At 36.9% G+C, this 19374-nt stretch overlaps 1 long non-coding RNA gene across 1 annotated transcript; it reads left to right on the top strand.

Annotated features, from left to right (window-relative positions):
• The first annotated feature begins 864 nt into the window (after window positions 1–864).
• Window positions 865–18292, top strand: LOC141503183 (uncharacterized). Its single transcript, XR_012472781.1, has 3 exons — window positions 865–940; window positions 13930–14058; window positions 17752–18292. It is a non-coding gene; the product is annotated as an uncharacterized LOC141503183 (long non-coding RNA).
• Window positions 18293–19374: the final 1082 nt, after the last annotated feature.

Here is a 19374-nt window from a genome sequence, read left to right as displayed (position 1 = left end):
ATCTATTCCTTTATTACATGGCCTTGTACAAGTGTGCACTCCATTTTTGAAGTTGAGTTTGCATGGGAGAAATGAGGGCTTCCTTCTTACAACCTATTTCACCCAGTCTTCCAAGGTTCTGCCTGCATCCATCTGCAAGAATACTAATGATCAGCTTTTATAGAACATTTTAATGTTTGCAAACGCTTAACATATGGTAATGCATCTGAGCTGATTCACAAGCATTGTGAGGCAGGTAGTGAAGGTATCCTCATTTTATAGATAAGAAAATGGAGATGCAGAGGTTAAATGACTTACCCTGAGACACAGCAAATTGGTACCAGAGAAAGCCAGTGAATTCAGGTTTTCTTGACTCCAAGTCTGGTTTTTAGTCCTAACAGCATATAGTCAATCCAGATGCCTTACCATTAAAGAGGAAGAAATTAAGGAAGGCCATTTCTGCCCTTAAAATTTTATTCTTTAATTCTTTCAAATATTTCCAAATTCTGGAGCCTTTGAAAGGAGAACTTGAAGTGAAAGAGAAGAGGGAGAGAAACCAGAGCAGATCAGATGGATGACCCAGTGTATTTAAAAGTCTGATCATTTATTTCACCCAAATAATGTTTGATTTATCTTTATTTTGCCTGTTTATGTGTCCTGGGGTGGCTACGGCAATATAAAGTGCAAGCATAGGGCTTTAATATCTACCTGTCTTTGACGCCAACAAGAAAAAGCCTAAATGTGGCCCATTGTGATGAATCCTTTCCATGGCAACCCCTCATTTGGAGTCACAAAGGCAGGATTATGTATTGCAGGACACAATGGGCTGAGAATGAGAGGGCTTTACATTGGCACAGAATGAGAGTCTCTGTTAATTAGCAGGAACTATGCCGAAACAGAGACCGGGTTAGCCATGGACAGCTCATTGACAAACCAAACATGGACAAATTCCCACAAGATGGTGTGTTCCCATTGAGAATTTCTATAGGCCTTTGTTTTTAAAGTATTCCATAATCATTTTAATCAGTTCTTCCCCAAGCAGCTGTGGAGGCTAAGCTAGCATTTCCACCCTGTTTGTACCAATGAGCTTGTGGAGCTGGAGGGGACCTGGTAAGAGAGGACAGAATCTTGTTCCTAGACTTAGGGCCTGGAAGACATTTGGGAAGCCATCTCATGCAGCTCCCTTAGGATTTGAACTCAGATCTTCCAACTCCACAAAGTTGCTGATTTTTCCACTCTGCTACATTTCCTCTGATAGTACACAGTGAAAATTCCAAACCAGGTCCCATTGGAAATCATATCAATGAAGGCTCAATTTAACACAGGAAACTAATGGAGGTGACAGTGGAGATCAGGGTCTCATATTAGGTCCAGGTCTAACTAGAAAAAAATTGTCAGATCGCCCACAATTCAGACTCAGATTCTAAAGCTCATCAGACTTCCTCTTTAGGTTGGTGGTCTGACAAGGATCAATAATATCCTATGTGGGTTGTAGATTTTTCAACATTCTATTTGCATTTTCATCCTCCTTTTTTTCACCTGTCACAGGAAATCTCCATTTGGACATCTGTCCTAAATGGGTGGTGAGAGCCTGCCCCTGCCCCTACCTGGGCTTAGAGAGTACTGCTAAGGCTTAAGTAGGAATGGGCATATCAGGATGGTACCTGATAAGAATTTGACAGAATCCAGAGTCAAATTCAGAGTGGTCAAAAGGATGGGAACATGGGGACCCAGGTGGGAGGAAGGACAGCACAAGGCAGGATTCTGCACCAGGTAGGCACTGGTTGTTATGGTTACAATCAGATCAGCAAGGATCATGGTAGCAGAGTGGGGCTAAACCAGATTAGAGATAATCCATCTGGAGTCAGCAAAGTTTCAAACAAGCAGGCAAGACTGTACTCAGGAGGGGCCAGGCATAACTGCAAACTCCAAGAAGCCTTCTAAAAATTTCCTTTGCTGAATGAAGCCTTTCATCCTGGACAGTGTAGGATGAACCTGTCAACCTCATCACTGGGAAGAAAGAAACTTTCTAGTGAGGACAGTCTCTGCTGGTCATTCTCTTCTACTCCTCTACTCCAAAGTACAGCTGGGTTTTGGAGTCATCTGCTGCTTGTAAATTTGAGGGTGTCTATGAGAAAGCACATTTTTCCCAGAACCATACCTAGCACATTTGTTATTGTTCAGCCGTATCCAAATCTTCCTGACCCCATGGATCATCTCCATGGGATTTCTTGGTAAAGATACTGGAATGGTTTGTGGTTTTCTTCTCCAATGGATTAAGGCAAACAAAGGTTAAGTGACTCACCCAGGGTCACACAATTAGTAAATGTCTGAGACTGGCTTTCAACTCAGGTCCTCCTTACTCCAGGTCAGTGATCTATCCATTGAACCATCTGGTTGCCTCTGTATCTGGTACATAGTTGGTGCTTAATAAATCATGTTGAATTGGACTCAACTGAATGATGACCTGATGTAGAGTACGATAATAATATAAGATCCCCTTTTTCCTCCTCTTCTTTCCCATATGGTGCATTAATGAGGAACTCTTTAAAAGATCTTTTTAAATTCTGAACTTAAACAAAGAGTATTTTCATTTCCATTTCTTACTTATTCCAGGTCAGTGATCTATCCATTGAGCCATCTGGTTGCTTTTATATCTGGTACATAGTCGGTGCTTAATAAATCATGTTGAATTGGACTCAACTGAATGATGACCTGATGTAGAGTATGATAATAATGTAAGATCCCCTTTTTCCTCCTCTTCTTTCCCATATGGCACTTTAAAAGATCTTTTTAAATTCTGAACTTAAACAATGAGTATTTTCATATCCAATTCCTCCAGAAAAAGATAACTGTCTAGGAAGCCATGAATCTCTATATCAAAGCACTTGCTTAAAATACATATATATATATATATATGTATGAAATATATATGCATATATATATATATAATAAATTCCACACACTTCAAAAGTATCCTTCAAGTCTTTTTTTTTTTAGATTTTTTCAAGGCAATCGGGGTTAAGTGGCTTGCCCAAGGCCACAAAGCTAGGTAATTATTAAGTGTCTGAGGCAGGATTTGAACCCAGGTACTCCTGACTCCAGGGCCAGTGCTTTATCCACTATGCCACCTAGCCGCCCCTCAAGTCTGTTATTTCTCTGAAGTATTTTCTTCTATGCATTTTAAAGAAGGTTTCAATTTCCCTCATTTGAAGAGTGGAGATCAGTAGTATTATCTGTTCTCTGCAGCAACTTATCTCTCCTAATTAAAAAGCAGATGGAAGAAAAAAAAATAAATGTAACAAAAAATATAGTAAAACAAAACAATCTATACAGTGGCCATATGCAAAAACATATATCTCTATTTCTGTACCTTGAGTTCATCTTTTCTCTCTTTGGAGGTAGATAACAAGCTTTAACATAGGTTGTCTGGAGGGAAAACTTGTTTGGTCATTGCACTGGGCAGTGTACTCAAGTCTTTCAAAGTTGTTTTCCTTTTTTATTATTGTCTTTGAAGAAACTGCCTTCCCTGTTCTGCTCATTTCATTCTGCATCAATCAATTTATACTACCTTGTGTTCTCTGAAATTTTATCTTTTCTCATTTACACCACAATGATATTCATATATCACAATTTGTTCAAACATTCACTAACAGTCTAAGAGGCAATTTAAGACACCTCCTTAGATTCTAGTTCCTCTGTTTTCCCTTTTTAAGCCCCTTCAGGTTAAGGAAGTTTATTTTGTTAATATCTATACTTCCTTAATATTCTCCCACTTAACCAAGAATGTACTAGTAAATGTTTAATTAAATGAATCGAAACACACTTTGAAGTTGAATCTATATTAATACTGATTATCCAGGTATAAATACTCATATTGAAAACTTAAAAATCAGATTGTGCATCCCTGACTTCAAAACATTCTTCCTCTTAACCCTAATCTCCTTGTTTCTTCTTCTTTTCCTATGGAGTCAGATATATTTCTTTTTTTAAAATACTATTTTGTTATTTCCCCAATTACATGGAAAACAATTTTTAACATTTTTTTTTAAGTTTTGAGTTCCAAATTCTATCCCTTCTTCCCTCCTCTCTTCCCTCCCTGAAATGGTAAACAACCTGATGAAAGTGAAAAATAGTATTCTTCATTCTCTATTCAGACCCCATAAGTTCTTTCATTGGAAGAGAAGAGAATTTTTCATCATGAGTCTTTTGGGATTGTCTTGGATCATTGTATTGCTGAGACTAAATCATTTATAGTTGTTTAGTGTGCAATATTGCTGTTACTTTGTATAATGCTCTGGTTTTGCTCACTTCATTTTATATCAGTTTATGTAAGTCTTTCCAGGTTTTCTGAAATCATCCTGCTTGTCATGTCTTAGAGCATAATAATATTCCATTACAATTATATAACACTTCTTAGTCAACTATTTTTCAATTGATTGATATTCTTTCAATTTCCAATTCTTAGCCATAACAAAAAGAAGAGCTGTTATAAATATTTTTGTATGACTCTGTTATTTTCCTTTTTTTAAAAAAAATCTCTTTTGAGATACAGACCTAGTAGTGATATTGCTGGATCAAAGAGTATGTTTAATCTGATACATTTCTACAACAAACTGTGTGTGTGTGTGTGTGTGTGTGTGTGTGTGTGTGTGTGTGTTCAGTCATTTTCATCTCTCCATGACCCTATTTAGGATTTTCTTTCCAAAGAGACTGAAATAGTTTTACTGTTTCTTTCACCAGTGGATTAAGGAAGAGATTAAATAACTTGCCCAGAGCCAGAGAGCTAGTGAGTATCTATGGTCAAATTTGAACTCAGGTCTTTCTGACTTCAGGCTCAATGCTCTCTCCACTGAGCCACTTAGCTATTAGTATGTATGCTCAAACCCATTGTTCATTTCAGATAAGGTGAGGTTCATTTGATGTGCTCTCTCTCTTTATATCTTCTTCCATGTTTGTATGTCTTATTCTCATATACTCCAGATTAAGAGAAATAACCAATTCCTTCCTTCAGTCTTGTTTCTATACTAGTTCATGCCTTTTACCTTCCTTTCTCTTTCCCTTCCTCAAACTCTCAGAACAGATCCAGTCCACTACCAAGACCTCTGCTTTTATTGTTTAATTGTCTCCATGTACTTTGAAGACATTAAGTTTCTGAAAGGACACTTGTTTTCCTCCCTCCTCCCCACTAGAATGTTAGCACCCTATCATCACCTTGTATCACCATACAGCTCATTTTAACTGTTCAAATCCATTTACCTTTCTAGGTTTCTCTGAACTCTTTTTTTTTGGTCTTATAAAATTCTCATTCAGGTCCATTCTTTTCATCAGAAATGTTTGAAAGTGTTCTGTTATAGGATTATGTTAAACTTTTCAGGACAAGCTACTTTGCCTTTAGGAATATTGTTATCTAACATCTCTTGTTATTTTTAGTAGAAACTGTTAGGTCTTATGTAGTGATATATAGTATCCAGGACTTTTGTTTTGTTTTATTAAATAATAGTGTTCAATGAATCCATTACAAAATTATCTCTTCTTGACTTGTCCAGATCAGTTGCCTTTGATTCCAGATATCTTACCTTTTCTTCTCTTCCTCCCTTACTCTCAATCTTTTGTTCTTGTATTTCCTGCTTTCTTTTGGAGTCATTGGTTTCTTCTAGTGTTCAGGGAATCAATTACTTGGTTAAGATTTATCACATTTTCTTCTATTCTCCTTCCAATTCTTTATTTAATAGCTTTCTTCTATTGTAGCAGTTGTGTCAAATTTATTTTTCCTTTGTTGATGTTAGAGTTACTTTCTTCATCTTTATATATATATATATATATATATATATATATATATATATATATATATATATATATATGTATATATATATATGATTTTTTTCCAATTACATGTAAAGATAGTTTTCAATATTTATCCTTTTGAAAACTTTTGAATTCCACATTTTTCTACCACCCTCTCTTCCCTCCTCTCTCTTCATGGCAGTGAATATAGGTTATATATATACAATTGTGTTTGGGGATTTCTCAATATATATAATGTTTTATACTGCACCTTCTTTGGTTTACTTATTTCTCCAACCTTAGTTCCTTATTTAGACTTTGAGTCAGGTCCAGTCTCTGTTTCCTGTTGTGCTTTGGGGTGAGGTGGTCTGTCCTGTTTGATTTTCCTCTGGATCCTCTGGATTATAGCTGATAAACTCTGTCTTCTGTTTCCCTATTGTCTCCAGGTTCTGATATCAAATCCTCTATCTGGTTTTTAAAGTCCTTCATAAATTGGTCCCTTTTCATCTTTTTCATCTCCTTGTGCTTTACTTCACTCCACATATTCTAAGATGCAGTGACACTGATCTCCTTTATATTTATCAAAAACCTCGCTTTTACACACAACTCAGAATTTTCTGAATCCTAGAATATGCTTTCTCTTCATTTTTACCTCCTATCTCTTTCCTGGCTTCCTTCAAGTCCCAGTTAAATTATTAACTTCTGAAAGAAGGCTTTAATCAATCATCCTTCATCTTAGTACCTTCCCTCCTGGGTTATCTCCAATTTATGCTGTAGATATTATATATCTTTCTGGTACGTTGTTGTTTGCATGTTGTCTCCTCAATTAGATTGTGAGCTTTTTGAGAGTAGGAATTTTTTTTGTTCTGTTTTTTGCCTTTCTTTGTACTCCTGGTACTTAACATAGTTACTGAAACACAGAGATGATGATGATGATGATGATGATGATGATGATGATGCTGTTTGTCCTTCCTTCTTGAAGAAGTCCATAACATCAGGGAGGTGATGCCATGACAAGCCCTTGAACTGGATTTGAGTGAGGGTGTGCTGCACTAAGTCACTAGTCTCACTTTCTCCTCCAGAGTCATTTGGGTCCAGTGGCCAGATATGAAGCAGGATGACTAGAGATGACCCCTGGATTTAAGGTAATCAGGGTTAAGTGACTTGTCCAAGGTCACACAGCTAGTGAGTGGTTAGTGTTTGAGGCCAGATGTGAACTCAGTTCCTCCTGACTCCAGGGCCAGTGTTCTAACCACTGGAATCATGTTCCATTGTAACATAGTAGGTACTTAACAAATGCTTGTTGACTGGATTTTTGGATTCTTCTAGAGTGAAAGAATTCTCTTATTTTAATTTCTCATTGAATTTCTTGATCATTATTTAGTTTGATGAAAAGTTCAAGTTTTTGTTAGACTAGATATGTGGGATCTGGGTGGTCTGACTCCACTCAGGCTTCCATCTTGGTCAAAAATCAGAATCTTTTTCACTCAACAGGACAGAACCTAGACGACTTTGACCTGTTCCAGTGACCAAAACCCCTTGCCCTAACTTTCAAAAGGTTTCCATCTAAAGTAGGCAACCTTGTTGTAGACAAAAACATATATAGGTCCTCATGTTAAAGTTTTAAAATCAAATCAAATCACATTATATATATAAATATTTGTTTAAACTACTTCTTATCCAGTAAAGAATGAATTTGAATATAATGACTATTTAGATAGTTGAGGTTGGGGTAGGAGGAGGAAGGGAAAGAGGTACCCAGAGATTTGCCAACTCATTTATAATATAGAAAAGATTTCAAGTAAGAGGTAAGATTTCAGTGTGACCCATGTGTCACCCATGTTTGAATTCACATGGATTAGTGGGAATATTTTCAATGATTTAGCTCATCTATTGGCATTTCAAATACTTCATAATGTGGTTCAAAGCTACCTTTACAGACTTAATTATTTATTCCTTTTCATACACTCTATAATCCAACTAACCTGGCCTTTTTGTTCCACATATAGGAAATTCCATTTTCTTCTGGTAATTTTTCTTTTTTTTTTTGGTTCTATTTTTATTTTTTCTATGCTTCATATGAGAAAAAAAGTTGCTTGCAAATAGACATTAGTCCCAAAAGAGCAGAGTATGTTTGTAAAATTCTGGATATATATATATATATATATATGTATATTTATATATGATTTTTGTTTTTTTAATCTAATTTATTTTAAAATATTCTCCCCAATTACATGCAAAAGTGAGTTTCAACATTTACTTCCAAAACCTTGAGTTAAAAATTTTCTCCCTTGCTCCCACCCCATTCCCCACATTGAGAAAGCAAGTAACTTGGTGTAGGTAAAAAATGTGTAGCCATGAAAAAACATTGCTGCAATAGTTATGTTGTAAAAATAAACACAACTCCCCCACAAAGAGAAACCTTAAAACAAACAGAGAAAAAAGTATGTATTCAGACACCATCAGCTCTGTCTTTGAGATGGATAGAATTCTTAATCATAAGTCCATCAGAGAAATTGCTTCAATATTTTTCCCCACAGTTTCTATTGCTAGCTATATTTCCCTCTATCCTATCCCCCAACCCTATTTATTCTATTCTCTCTCTCTCTCTCTCTCTCTCTCTCTCTCTCTCTCTCTCTCTCTCTCTCTCTCTCTCTCTCCCTCCCTCCCTCTCTCCTTTCATCCTCTCCCTCCTTAAAAATATGTTGTTTCTAGTTAACCTTTCTCATGATCTTCCCTCTCTTCTATCACCTAAGCTCTTTTCCTCTCCCCATTCCCTTTCTCCCATTTCTTTCCTCTTTTATTTTCCTCTAGGATAAGAAAGATTTCTGTACATAGTTGAGTGTGTAGGTTATTCCTTCTCAGAGTCACTTCCTATAAGAGTGAGGTTCACTCATTCTTCCTCCCCCTTCCCTTCTCCATACCACTACAAAAGCTTTTTCTTGCTTTTTTTTATGTAAAACAATTTACCCCATTCTACCTCTCCTTTCTCTTTCTTACGGTATATTTCTTTCTCCCCCATTAACTCATCTTTTTGATATATTATGGTTGCAAATTCAACTCCCTCTGTGCCTTGTCTATATATACTCCTTCTAACTACCCTAATAAATGAGAAGGTTCATATGAGTTATCAGTATCATCTTCCTGTGCAGTAATACAAGCAGTTCAACATCACGTGCCTCTCTATCTTCTCCTGAATCCTGTATTTGAAGATCAAACTTTCTGTTCACTTTGGTTCAGGTTGTTTCCAACAGGAAAGTTTGAAAATCTCTTAGGTCATTGAATATTCATCCTTTGTTCAGTTTTGCTAGGTAGTTGATTCTCATTTGTAATCCAAGTTCCTTTGCCTTCTGGAATGTCATATTCCAATTCCTACAAGCCTTTAATGTAGACACTGCTAAATCTTGTGTTATCTTGTTATCTTTTTTGACTTTCTAGAATTAAAGGGCAGTTTTCCCTAGAAAATTTTTTGAAAATGACATCTAGGTTCTTTTTTTTTGGTCAAGGCTTTCGTCAAGGTAGTTCAATAATTTTAATTATCTCTCCTGGATCTGTTTTCCAGGTCAGTTGCTTTTCCAATTTCTTCTAGATTCATATTTTCTTCTAGTTTTTTATTCTCTTGGTTTTGTTTTATTGTTTCTTGATTTCTCACACAGTTATCTACTTCCTTTAACTCCAGTCTACATTTTAAGGAATTATTTTCTTCAGAGACCTTTTGTATCTACTTTTCCATCTGGCGAATTCTGCTTTTTAAGTCATTCTTCTCCTCATTGCCTTTGGACTGCTTTTTCCATTTGAGCCAAATTGGTTTTTAAGATGTTATTTTCTTCAAGTTTTTTTTTTGCATTTCCTTTATCAAGTTGCTGACTTGGTTTTCATGATTGAGCTCATTTCTCTTCCCAATTTTTCTTTTACCTCCCTTTCTTGATTATCAAAATCTTTTTTGAGCTCTGCCATAGCCTGGGGCCAATTTATATTTTCTTGGAGGCTTTGGATACAGAAACTTTGACTTTGTCATCTTCTGAATATGCATTTTGATCCTCCATAAGACCAAGGTAATTGTCTATGGTCAGATTTTTTTTTCTTCTGTTGTTTGCTCATTTCCCCTGCCTATGATTTGATTCTAATTCTTTGTTAAGGTGGGACTCTGCTTCCAGGATAGAGGACACATTGTCCTAAGCTTTTGAGGGTTTTTGCAGCTGTTTTCAGAGACCCCCTCCCGCAGGGACCTGCAAGCTCTCACTTCCTCCAAGGTCTCATGGGAGGCTCTGACTGCTCTCCTGGCCTGTGCTCTGCTCCCCTCTGCCCTAGAACTGTGAGGAGGGTCTTTGCTCTGCTGCAGGACATGAGTTCTATTGAGCTTTTCCTCCTTTTCCTGAGACTGGGGTCCTGAGTCTGTGACCTGAATCTGAGGATGGGCAAAACAAGAGAGTCCTGCCTCAGGGAGAGCAAAAAGATCTCTGCAATCTCCCCCATCCTCTTGTTGCCTTTGGACTGAATGCTCTGGAAACAGTTGCTGTCTCCCCAGGCCTTTTTCTGATCCTTCTGGGACTGGGTCTTCACTGAGGCTTGTGCTGGACTAGGCTCCACTCTCACTCTGGAGCAGCAGAGTTTTACCGTTGTCCTTCCCAATTGTCCATGGCAATCCCTGGGCTGAGAGGTCTAGAAACTACTCCCCCCCCCATCACCACTATAGACCAGGTTCTCCTTGGTCTGTTCCTAGATGACTGAAGCCAGTTCACTCAGGTGCAACTTGGGTTATGCTGCGGGCCCTTTCTAACCCCAGTGTAACAGACTTTTCCCACAGATCTTCCAAGCTGTCTTGGGCTAGAAAATTGTTTCTCTCAATTTGTGGGTTCTGCCACTCTAGAATTTGTTTAGAGTCATTATTTAAAGCTATTTGGAATGGTTTAGGGGAGAGCTCTAGTGAATCCCTGCCTTTAATCCACCCTCTTGGCTCTGCCTCTTCTGGTATTCTTTTTCATAGATTGCCTCTCAAACCCAGTCCCTTCTTACTTTAACTTCTTAATTTCCATTAAAGTTCAGTTTAAATATTACCTTTGTCATTACACCTTTTTTGATCCTCCTCAGCCCCAGCTCCCCACACTAGGAGTGTGACCATTGGCAAGTCACTGGACCTTTGCTTGCCTTAGTCCACTGGCAAAGGAAATGGAAAACTGCTTCTCTATCTTTGCCAAGAAAATCCTGTGGACGGTATTGTTGTGCTGTGGTCCATGGGGTCACAAAGATTTGGACCCAACTGAACTGTAGTAACAATACAATGATAACATATGTGTATACATTATCCCTTGATGAGAATATAAGTCCCTTGAAGGTGGGGATTATGTCATTTCCATCTTTATATCCCAACACTTACTGTAGTGTTTGTTACATAAAATGCATGAAATAAATGCGTGCTGATTGACTGGCCTGGTCAATGACTTGTCTCTGCTAATTCTTTCCACAATACAACTTCACTAGGAACTTCCAAGGCTAAAACTAAAACTAAAACAAGAATAAATTCAGTTTTGACTTTGCTAATAGACCAAGCAAAACACATTCATTGAAATAACATAACATTTGATTATGATAGAAGGAAATCAAAGCAATGGAAAAAACAATTTCAGCACTTATTCCCAAATAAGTGCAACTTTATCTCTCTTTTTCACCCAGATAGCCTAGGAAAGCAACACATCTAATGTAAACCCTTTTCAATGGAAATATATGGAAATGGAAATGTATGGTGAAGTACCTGGTTAGTGACTGGATGAAAGATTGGGCTCTTCATCTGTGGGGTCTGGATCTCCTGTTAGAATGACTTTGGTCAGGGTGGCTAGGTGGCATAGTGGATAAAGCACTGGCCCTGGAGTCAGGAGTACCTGGGTCCAAATCCAGTCTCAGACACTTAATTACCTAGCTGTGTGGCCTTGGGCAAGCCATTTAACCCCTTTTGCCTTGTAAAAACCTAAAAAAAAAAGAATGACTTTGGTCTCCAGTTTTAGGTAGTGTAAGATGTTTGCATTCTTTTGTGGTTCTCTTCACCATGCTCTTAATAGCTGAAAAACACTACACTGCTGTTTTCCCTATTTCTACATCAGATACTGCCATCATTGTCTGTTTTCTGCATACTTGTATGTTGTTCTGATAATACCATGTTCTTATCTTTGTCCAATTAGGTCAAAGTCTTAGGACCCAGAGCCTAATGGAAAATTTGGTTTTCTGATGAGATGTTTCTTTCATATAAGTATTACAGAAATAATGGTGAATAAAAGAACTTTCTACATTTAGGCAAATGAAAGATGTAAGAGGAATTCTTTAAATTTAAAGGTGAAAGCACATGCACTATGATTGGAGGGGGGAAACAGTATGTTTGTAAGATTAGAGAAGAGGACATGCATAACAGTAGAATCACATCAAACAGGTTAGGTCCTGATAGTTGGTTTCATCCAAGAGCTTGAAAATGAGTGTGAACATTATGTTTGCAGAGCTTTTGTCTCTTTGGCTAATGCAGAAAACACATAAACACAAGTATCTTCTTGAGCTGACCAACTAGAGGGAACCAGAGAATAGCATAATCAGGTTTGTATATCTTTGAGTCTTTACCCAGGCAAGGGTATTTGTTTAGAATATTTTATATTTTCTCTTATATTTATATATTTTCTGTATAGCCCAAATGTAGAAGCTTCGAAGAGCATTCTGTGTTTGAAAGAGACACTGGGAATAGACAGGGACAGGAGTAGAGTATAAGAATCTGGCCATTAGCTTCAGTTGCACTTGGATCAGTCAGAAGACAGGGGAATGCTGTTTCAGACAGTGATCCTTTCCAAATAAACACCATGGAGTGTAAGTAAAAGTATTTTCTAGCCAGACTAAATTTAAATGGCAGGCAGCATGCACCAGAGAAGGGAAAGGGGGTGGGGGAGAAAAGGCCTTAGTTCTTGTTCCTTTTCTCCTACTCTGCAATTCCATCTTGCTATGCATGGAAGTCATTGGGGGTTGAACAAATTAAGGAAAATGTCCAAAAATATGTCCCACTGTCCCTCTAGCCTCATCACCCAATTCAGTTGATTTTAGCCCCTAAGACAGGTGCCCCCCTACCAGGATGGGACATGGAAGGTTGCTTTATTTTGAAGTCCCCTTCACCCTCCTGGCTCATTTCCAAGTCAGCCACTGATTCCAAGGATTTTCAAGAAGCTGGATTGTTTCCAAGGCTGGCTAGGGCTACAGTCTCCTGTGCTGAGGAGTGCAGATCCCAGTTCAATCTCCAATTACCCTGGACTGAGCCTGGAGAAGATTTGAGTCTACTGATTGGTTCTAAAATTGACCCATCAAATTTGAATCCATTTATTGGCTCAAAAAATTATTTCGTTTCATGTCTTTCTCAGGAAAAGGGAAGACAATGCTAGGATTCAATCTAGTTTAATAAGGGGTCAAAAGGGGCCCTCAACCTTTTTTACATTATGGCCATCCCCCTTTCTAGAAAATCTGGTTAAGCTTATGGGATCCCTTCTCAGAAATCTGCTTCTAAAGGCATAAAATTACAAATATAAGATTACAAAAGAGACTAATTATATTGAAATACAGTTATCAAACTTAAAACATATTAACAACAAAGTTCACTGACCTGAAGTTAAGACCCCTGGCCTAGATCATGTCCCAATTTTATTGTAGTTAAACATTCCTCTGAGGATGGGAGATAATAATGTTTAGAGGATAAAAGGATAGATGAAAAAAACTTTTACTTTGCAGAGCTGTTTATCACAGCATACTTGTCACTTTGGTGGGTCATATCTTGATTTCACTGATTTCAGGAAGGTTTTTGTATTGAAAGGAACTTCGTATCTCCTGAAAATTATTTTCCCCTCTCACTAAGAGTTTTAACAGATAGCAGAACAACAGAAGTTCAGAACTAAAAATGACTTTAAATGCCATTTTGCTCCCTGCCTGATGCATGAATCTCCTCTAAAATTTTCCTTGCAAATGGCCATCTAAACTCTGCTTAGGGGAACATATTGCCTATTGAGACAGCCCATTCCTTTTCCAACCTCCTCATTTTACAGATGAGGAAAGCATACTCTAGAAAGGTTAAATGACTCATGTAACCTCTATTGAGATTTGTACAGCACAATAATTTTAGATTTATTTCATTTTTTTAACAAATAGAAATTTTTCACCTAAATGAAAAACTGGGATGGTGAAAATGGATCTGGGATATTTCCTCTTGGGGGAGGAGAAGAACAGCAAAAGGACACAAAGAGCTATTACTGCTGCATTAAGTTTAGAGCATTAAAGGTAGAGTATTGAAGACCAGGTACAAACTCTGGCTATTATATAGATTTAATTCAAAACACAAAATTAGAAACATATGGAATCAAAAGCCTATCATGAAGTGGAATTTAATAGGTTGGGAAAAAATACTAGATTAGTTCATAGATAAAAGGTCATCAAAAGTGTAAAGCAATATAATTTAACCCCCAGCAGTTGAAATCTTACAAGTAACCTGCAATATATTTAGATTACACATTTCTTCTTCAATTCATACCTACTGAAATTTTGATCAGCAACCACCCAATTCAATTTTTATAATTCAATTCAATATTCATAATTTATAATTCAATATTTATAATCAATTAAATATCTGCTATGTGTAAGGTAATGTGATAGGCAATGGAGTTACAAAGATGGAAGATGAGGGTCTTATTCTCAACGAGTCTAGTGATGAAAGATGTGTGTGAAACAGTTATATATGCTAATATGTATGATTGAAAGATTGTATTGGAACAAAAGAGAAATTCAGACAAAGTATATTAGGAAAATTGGAGGTGAGAGAGTAATTTTCAGTTGAGAGTGAGACAGGGGATGAGTCAGAGGTGGCATCTGAGATGATTCTTAAAGGAAGAAAAGAATCTCAATACTAGATGAGGAGAAAACACATTCCAGATTTGGGGAATAGAATTCATGTTGGTAGAAGAGATCAAAATAATAACTGGGTATAGTTAGAATTTCAGTTAGGCCTGTGTTTAGATGTGTGAAAGAGTAGAGTAGAATAAGTCTGGAAGGCTGTTAATCAGAATATGTTAAGTTCCTACTATATTCTAGACACTGTGTTAAGTTTTTGAGGATGGTTGATACTAGACTGTAAAGTACCTTGAATGGGCCAAGGAATTTGTATTTTGTCTTTTCAACAATATAGAATTACAAAAGATTTTTTAAAAAGTAATTATTTTTAATTTATGAAATAAAACAAGCATTTTCATAAAGTAGCAGAATTAAATAGTAGAAATCAAATGATGGAATTAAAAAAAACATGATTGTTAAAAAGTGATACCATAAGCCAGTTAGGCGAATAAGAAATAGTATACTTTAGATCTATGGAAAGGGGAGGAGTTAATGACCAAACAAAAAACAGAGAACATTATAAAAGCAAAATGAATAATATTGATTACATTAAATTTTAAAAGTTTTTGCATAAATAGAACCAATGCAACCAAGATTAAAAGGAATGCATTAAGTTGGGAAATAAATTTTACAACTACTGTTTCTGAAAAAGGACTCATTTCTAAAGTATATAAAGTATTGAGTCAAACTTATAAGAATATAAGTCATTCCCCAACTGATAAATGGTCAAAGGATATAAAAAGGCAGTTCTCAGATGAAGAAATGAAAACTATCTGCAATCATATGATCATTATTAATTAGAGAAATGCAAATCAAAATAACTCTGAGGTACCACCTCACATCTATCAGATTGGCTAAAATGCCAAAAAAAAAAAAAAGGAAAATGATCAATGTTGGAGGGGATGTGGGAAAACTAGGGCACTAATTCACTGTTGATAGAGTTATGAACTGATCCAACTCTTTGGGAGAGCAATTTGTAACTATGCCCAAAGTGATCCAGCAAAATCACTATTAGATCTATATACCAAAGAGATGATAAGAAAGGGTAAAAATCCCACATGTATAAAAATATTTATAGCAGCTCTTTATGTAGTGGCAAAGAATTGGAATTGAGGGGCTGTCCATCAATTGGAGAAGGCTAAACAAAGTGTGGTATATGAAGGTGATGGAATTTTATTGTTCTGTAAGAAATCATGAGCATCAGGATTCAAAAAAGCCTGGAAAGACTTGAATAAACTGATGTTGAGTGAAGGGGGAGAACCAGAAGAACATTGTACACATTAACAGCAAGATTGTGTAATGATCAATTATTATGTACTTGCTCATCTGAGCAGTACAATAATCAAAGACAAATGTAAAGGACTTGTGATAGAAAATACTATCCACATTCAGAAAAGGAACAATGGAGTCTGAATCCAGACCAAAGATTATTGTTTTCAATTTTTATAATTTGTTTTATGTTTTATGGTTTTTATTCCTTCTCATGTTTCCCCCTTTTTATTCTTATTCTTCTTTTACAACATGATTAATATGGAAATATGTTTAGCATAGCTGTACATGTATAACATATTAGCTTTCTATCAGGAAAATGGGTGGGGGGGAAAGAGAGAGAAAAATGTGGAACTGAGAACCTTACAAAAATGATTGCTGAAAACTACTTTTGTGGGGTGGCTAAGTGGCGCAGTGGATAGAGCACAAGCCCTGGAGTCAGGGATACCTGAATTCAAATCCAACCTCAGATGCTTAATTACCTAGCCGTGTGGCCTTGGACAAGCCACTTAACTTCATTGCCTTGCAAAAACCTTAAAAAGAAAAAGAAAACTATCTTTGCATGTAGTTGGAGAATAAATAAATCATTAAGAACAACAACAACAAAAACAACAGCAGGAAGATGATTGCACATAGAACTGCAAATTATTTTGTACAACTTGCTATTTCTTTCAAATATATAATAAAGTTATCATTTTTTCTTTTTCTTCCCTTCCCCCCATCCTAGGAAGATTACTTTGGTAGCTGAGTGAAAGGTTGATTGGTGGGAAAATACTATAGAAATAGAGATCCATGAAGAGATGATTATAGTAGTTCAGGCAGAGGTGATGAGTATTTAAACCGGGTTGGTGGCAATTTGAGGGAAGAGAGAGAAATTTGATAGACATCAATGAGACAGAATTGATAGGACTCATCAACTGGTTGTGAGGGAAAGAGGGGGAAAGAGAAGGATCTAAGGATGTGTTTGATCTTTTGAACCTAAGTGGTTGAAAGAACAGTGGTACCTACCATCAACAAACAGGATATTGAAGGATTGGAAGACTTATGGGCATTCATAAACAGTTTGGTGAAGATATCCAGTAGGAAGCTGGAGATTCTAGAGAAGAGGCCAGGAGAGAGTTACTTGGCCTGAATATTTAGATTTAGAAGTCTATATAAAGGGTGAAAATTGAAATCATGGAAATGGAGATGATCTCATGGGAGATTAGAGGGTTTACACATAAAGCTCTAAGGACAGAAGACCAAGAAGGAACAGTCAGACAAACAAGAGACAATTAGGTGATGATCTGAGGGAGGAAAGAATATCCAGAATACCAAAAATTTAGATTTTGAAGGAACTTTAGGGACCATTTAATCCAACTCCTATCTTACCCTTTTAACTATGATATTTGGGGCATTGAAAGTAGTCAAACTCAGCTTATGTCCTATAATCCTTAAGTCTACAGAAAGGTAGCATGTCACTGTTGCTAACTATCCAGGGAAAGGATGGACTATCTGGGTTGCTCACCAGGTGGAGTGATGGTAGAGACAGAAATGGAATTAATCATTTTAGCTTCATCCTTGGCTCATGAGTGGGCAAGTCTTCCAAAAGGTTGCAGTACCTCTTCTCACCACTAGAGAGTGCTCAGAATGCAGATACTCAGACTCCTCCCCCTATTGCCTAGTCTATTTAAGCAGCATTACTAAGCATTCCAAACCCTTGTGGCTGGGGTTCTAGAGTATGGAATAGAATACTGGCCCCCCAAACACAAGTCTAAAACCAATCATCTTTATCATTTCTAGGTCTCTTACCTGATATCTGAATTCTCTTTTCTCTAGTCTTGACCCCTCAATGTTGGCAAGGTCAGCTAGTCAAAATAATGGGATCTCATGGTTTTACTGAACATAGTCAAAAAATGAAAGGAAATGAAGGACTGGGGGAACATCTACTTCCAGCCTCCTTCCAAATTTCCCCATCACCCTACTGAAGATCTTTGAATGCAATATTCCTGAGATCTGCTGCTCATGGAACCCAAGAAGGAGGAGAGGAATGTCCAAGACTGCAGCTCCAGAGACTATAGGAAGGCAGGAAAAGAGGGATAGGAAGAGTCCCTGTTTAGCAGGCAGTGGAGTTCAATAGCAGCCAGTCACCTATGTCATACACTAGTCCCTATCTCTGCTCCAGGATCTGAGTCACCTGAACAAGATGGTCTTATTATTCACCACCTGCCTGAGGAAAACCAGCTCTAATTATTCCATTCTTCCTGATAGAAGCCTAGCAATTTGAGTTCAATGAACATGGTCATCAGCCAGTCTGTTTCTCTTCCAGTTCTTTGTGGTTGTCAGGAAGGCCGAATCACATGGGTGGCATGTTGAATAAGATCTGTCAACACATAGATCTCATGTTCTTTAAAGTTATTGTATGGATTTCTTCCATTAACCACACACAGTCCTGGTGAGTAGGAATATATATATATATATATATATATATATATATATATATATATATATATATATGTATATATATGTATATATACATATATATGTCTAAAACTCTTCACTCAACTCCCTCTCCCTAAATCATAAATGCCTTAGTCCCAGAAAAGGATTCAGACACTGTGTAACCCCAAGTAAGTCACTTAACCTCTATCTGCCTCCATATTCTTATCTATAAAGTGGAGATAAAAACAGAGTTGTTGTGAAGATCAAATGACAAAATAATTGTAATTGTAAATAATAATAATTGTAAAGTATTTAGTGCCAGTCACTTAGTAGGAACAATAGAAATGTTTACTGTTATTATTATAACAACACTAATAACACTATTCTTATTACAACACTAAGAATATCCTTCACAGTGTCTCCAGTAGGTGATCAATCAGCTTTCATTGGAATATCTCTAGTATCAGGGGAAGAGGTAGCAATGTCCCTAAGGAACCTATTCTACTTTGAGATAGTTCAAATTAATATTTTTCCTTATGTTGAACTTAAATTATTCTCTGGGCAAATCTCACCTGTTATTCCTAGTTCTGTTCTCTGGAGCTGAGCAGAGTGAAATATAATCTATGACAACTCATCAAAGACTCCAATGCCAGATATCATGTGCTCACTAAGCCTTTTCCAGGTTAAAAATCATCAGTTTCTTTCACTGACAGGCCTCATATGGTGTGCTCTTTAGGCCTCTCACCATCATTATTGACAGCTTGTCAATGTTCCCTTAAAATATAATTCCTAGGATTGAACAATCAGATGTGGTTGGATCAAGGCACATCAGCTATCCATATCCAGTGCTCCAGACACTATCCTTCTCTTGATACAGCCCAAGATTGATCACATTAGCATTTTTGGCTGCCAAGTCTCATTGTTGACATATATATTGACTCACTATCAGGAATTGGCAAACTATAGCCTGAAGACCAGATTCAAGGGACTTTCTGTTTTTGTAGACTGGAAGCTAAGAAT

The sequence above is a fragment of the Macrotis lagotis genome, chromosome X (assembly GCF_037893015.1).
Source record: "Macrotis lagotis isolate mMagLag1 chromosome X, bilby.v1.9.chrom.fasta, whole genome shotgun sequence".
In the NCBI taxonomy this organism is placed as follows: Eukaryota; Metazoa; Chordata; class Mammalia; order Peramelemorphia; family Peramelidae; genus Macrotis; species Macrotis lagotis.
This window is presented reverse-complemented; position numbering and strand designations above follow the sequence as displayed.